Source organism: Lagenorhynchus albirostris, chromosome 5 (genome assembly GCF_949774975.1).
Source record: "Lagenorhynchus albirostris chromosome 5, mLagAlb1.1, whole genome shotgun sequence".
Taxonomy (NCBI): domain Eukaryota; kingdom Metazoa; phylum Chordata; class Mammalia; order Artiodactyla; family Delphinidae; genus Lagenorhynchus; species Lagenorhynchus albirostris.
This window is the reverse complement of record NC_083099.1, coordinates 87863846-87868366: the sequence shown is the minus strand read 5'-3', so window position 1 is coordinate 87868366 and position 4521 is coordinate 87863846.

The following is a 4521-nucleotide window of genomic DNA, read 5'->3' as shown; positions in this document are numbered from 1 at the left end:
AATTACTGATTGTCTCTGTATAATAAAAAATTAAAAGAAAGATGAAGAAAGAAACCTTCAGTTTGTACAGCAATTCTGCCCTAAATGACAATCTGATGTTACTCTTTTTTTTTTTTTTTTTTTTTTTTTTTTTACTGTACGCGGGCCTCTCACTGTTGTGGCCTCTCCCGTTGCGGAGCACAGGCTCTGGACACGCAGGCTCAGCGGCCATGGCTCACGGGCCCAGCTGCTCCGGGGCACGAACCCGTGTCCCCTGCATCAGCAGGCGGACTCTCAACCACTGCACCACCAGGGAAGCCCTGATGTTACTCTTAACATCCTCTCAGAAGAGCCAAGGATGGTGTAGGCAGGATGACATATTTATCAAAGGTGGAATAGGATGCATAAGAGAGGAAACTGAGTCTGCAATGCAGTTCTGTACTGTTTTCTTCTCATATTTCATATTAACAGAGAATAACTGACTGATATTTTTGTCATACTAGAGTTATGTACTATTAGTTGAGATACTCTAATAAACCCCATCCTATTCTGTGTGTTTATCCAACTACTACCCACGAGAATACAAGAAACGGCCATTATTGTTTTAATGGTGTGATGACATTATGGAGATTATTTTTTCATTTCTATTCACTATTATGTTATACTTTTTAAATAAAATTTTATTTTGAGATAATTATAGTTTCACATGTAGTCAGAAGAAACAATGAGGGTTCCCTGTATATCTTTCACCTAGTTTCCCCTAATAATAAAATCTTGAAAAAACTAGAGTAAAATGTCACAAACAAGAAATTGACATTGATACAATTCATGAGCCGTATTCAGATTTCACCACTTTTACATGCACTCATTTTTGTGCGTGTGTGTGTGTGTGTGTGTGTGTGTATTTAGCTCTACATCATTTTATTGCATGTATAGATTCATATGACAACCACTATGGTCAAGATACAAAACAATTCCAGCATAAGGATCTCTCTACTATCTTTTTATAGCCACAGCCATCTCCCTCCCTTTTCCCACTCACTAACCCCTCATAATCACTGATCTATTCTCTATCTCTATAGTTTTGTCATTCCAAGAATGCTATATAAATGGAATTGAATCATATAGTATCTAACATTTTGAGATTGGCTTTTAAACTCAGCATAATTCCCTTGAGATCTCTTCAAGTTGTATTTCATGGTGTAGATGTACTACACTTTTTTAAGTCATTCATTCCATTGAAGGGAAAATGGTTAGGCAAACTGGGTTTTTGTTTTTGTTTTCTTCCAGTTTGGGGCTATTATGAATAAAGCTGCTATGAACATGCATGTACAGTCTTTTGGGTGAACATAAGTTTTCATTTTTCTGGGATAAATGCCCAAGAGTGCAATTGCTGGGTTTTATGGTAAGCACATACTTAGTTTTGTAAGAGACCTCCATACTCTTTCCAGATTGGCTAGACCATTTTACATTCCAACCAGCAGTATGTTAGATTGTTCTTATCATAATAAAATGACATTCCACACATCTTTGATAGCCCAGATCAAGTTCTCAGTGACATCTTCCCTCCCTCATCATTTTTATCTATGCTTACCTCTCTCTATCTTACTGCTCATTAAGATTTGTAGTCTTCCAATTTTTAAATATTCCTCCTCTTTCCAACTACACTGAAAACTGAGTCCTAGGATTGCTGTTTTCCTTTGGCATTTCCCTTGCTGAGCTTGGTACAATAATTAGTAATCAGAAAATAGGTTTCTGAATGTTTAAAATCTTTTATTTTAAATTAATTAATTTTTGGCTGTGTTGGGTCTTCGTTGCTGCATGCGGGCTTTCTCTAGTTGCAGTGAGCTACCCTTCGCTGCGGTGCGCAGGCTTCTCATCGTGGTAGCTTCCCTTGTTGTGGAGCACGGGCTTTAGGCGTACGGGCTCTAGGCGTACGGGCTTCAGTAGCTATGGCACGCGGGCTCAGTAGTTGTGGCACATGGGCTTAGTTGCTCCACGGCATGTGGGATCTTCCCGGACCAGGGCTCAAACCTGTGTCCCCTGCATTGGCTGGCGGATTCTTAACCACTGAGCCACCAGGGAAGCCCTTAAGTCTTTCAAGTTGAATAGATAAAAAGTAATATGAATCAATGAAATGTGTTGTAGTTTTCAAAAAATGACCAACTTTGTTTTCAGAAGTGAAATTATCACACTTAGGTAAATTCTAGAACCATTGTTATTAAGCAACTTACTACAGATACAGCAAATATGTGCTTATTCTATTTTGTTCCCAAAATAACCTTGATACTTTCTCTATGAAGACGTTAAACCATTACAGAAATATCAAAATACTGTATCAGATTTTTAATTAGAATGGCTTAAATTACTGGTTTTCATTGCCTCTCTCTGGGTGTTTCTTGCCTAGCCATCCTGGCATTAGTTGACGTAAGAGCAATGATATGCTGGTAAATGTTTAACAGCAAGCTGTCTAGAAGGAAAAAAAAATGCCATGATGTATAGCCTTTGACAATTTCCATGATGTAAAGACTCTGATCACGGCCAATTTCAAGCTACCATTTTGACATCACCAAATGCAGATTCAGGAAGAGATGCTTACAATAGGCTCTAGTGAGCCAGTATGAGCTAGCTCCAGCACACCAGTGCTAGGGATATATTACATTTAATTCGGAAAATGTTTTACTATATATCAAATTCAAATGAGTCATCTGCACATGGGAGTTTTTCGGTGACTTAAATCTCCAAAACCTATTTTCTCACCAGTAACCTCCAATGTTTAATGCTTTCCTGGATTTAGCCTACTCTTCCCCCAGCTAACATCTGTGCATCCTTTTTGTCGTGCTCAGATGCCTCTTTCTTAGTTTCCATGGACCAGCAGCCTCCATCCCGCCACACCCAACTTATCACAGGACCACATGTTGTATTTTCTCACCACAGTCCTGACTTTCCCTTCAGAGTACGACATACAACTTATGAATATACGTTTCTTTTTGTTCCTCTTTGCCTGTTCTAGACTGGACACCATGTGAAGGCAGGGACTGGGTCTATTTTGCCCCCTCTAGCCCCAGCAGCCCGATGAATGAATGGATAAATTCACCTCCTTCTGCACTGGGGTGGCCCTTCCTCTCTCACTTGGCCCATGAGCTTTTCAGTCTGTTAAGATATCACAGGGGAAAAGAAGCTATTGCCTTTCCAGCCATCCTCATCTGTTAGAGGAGGTCACGGAGAGGACGTGACTGTTGGCTGATCCACGAGCTGGACCAGGGCAGTCGGAGGCCGCTCACCCCCGCCCCTGTCCTTGGAATGTACATTCTGCCCACCTTTTCCCACAGCTGGAGCCGTTTTCAAGGATGCAGCTTTGAGAGAGCAAGGTGGCGTTGAGACCATCTGGATGGTAGGTGTGACTGAACCCAGGTAAGGCCTTTGTGTAAACGTTTAAGAGTCTGGCCAGGGATGCAGAGATCTCCTCCGTGTACGAGCGCCAGTTTCAGATTTCACCCGGGGGGAGACTTGCAAGGTTCCTAATCATCATCATCCCAAGTCGTACTCACATCAGCAAAACACTGTGCACTATCACCATTGGTTGGTGCAGAGGCTGTTACGGAGCAAAGCGCCCCTTGCCCAAAGACACATGGAGGCCAGATACTGTGGAGGCCTTCCGCGAAAAGAAAAAGCTTTATTTCAGGGCGGTCAAGCAAGGAGACAGGAGGCAAGGCTCAACTCTGTCTCCCCATGGCAGAGTGATGTGGCTATTTAAGAGTCAGGGTTGTGGGACGAGGAAGAAAAAGGATGAGAGAGGCTGGTTCCAAAGTTTATTGACTAGCTGAACTCCTAACGCGCAGGCGCAATCAGGTTCCCTTAACGCGCAGGCGCAATCACAGGAGACCTGTGATTCAGGTCTCCGTGAGTCGCGTGTACGAGTTTTAGGCGAGCGGGTATGAAACAGGTGGGGAAAATTTGGATTGTGTTGTCAAAAAGGTTACCCATTGGACAAGCAAGCTTATTCTAAGCAGACTCTGATCGGCCACATAGGTTCAATCCAGTTTTAGCCAGTTTTGTTGCGTTGTAAGCGGAGAGGTTTTTTTTTTTTTTTTGCGGTACGCGGGCCTCTCACTGTTGTGGCCTCTCCCGTTGCGGAGTGCGCAGGCTCAGCGGCCATGGCTCACGGGCCCAGCCGCTCCGCGGCATGTGGGATCCTCCCGGACCGGGGCACAAACCCGTGTTCCCTGCGTCGGCAGGCGGACGGACTCTCAGCCACTGCGCCACCAGGGAAGCCCCGGAGAGGTTTTTAACAAGCTGTTGCCTTATCTGCTGTTGTGTAAGACAAGCTCAAGAAATTCTGTTAGTCATCGGTTTCTGTTAACCCTGTGGGGCACGTCTCAAGGTAGGGGGAATTTATTTCTTTCATCAACATTTACCAACTTTTTTCTTTTCCTCTTTTTTTTTTTTTTTTTTTTGCGGTACGCGGGCCTCTCAGTGTTGTGGCTTCTCCCGTTGCGGAGCACAGGCTCCGGACGCGCAGGCTCAGTAGCCATGCTCTTC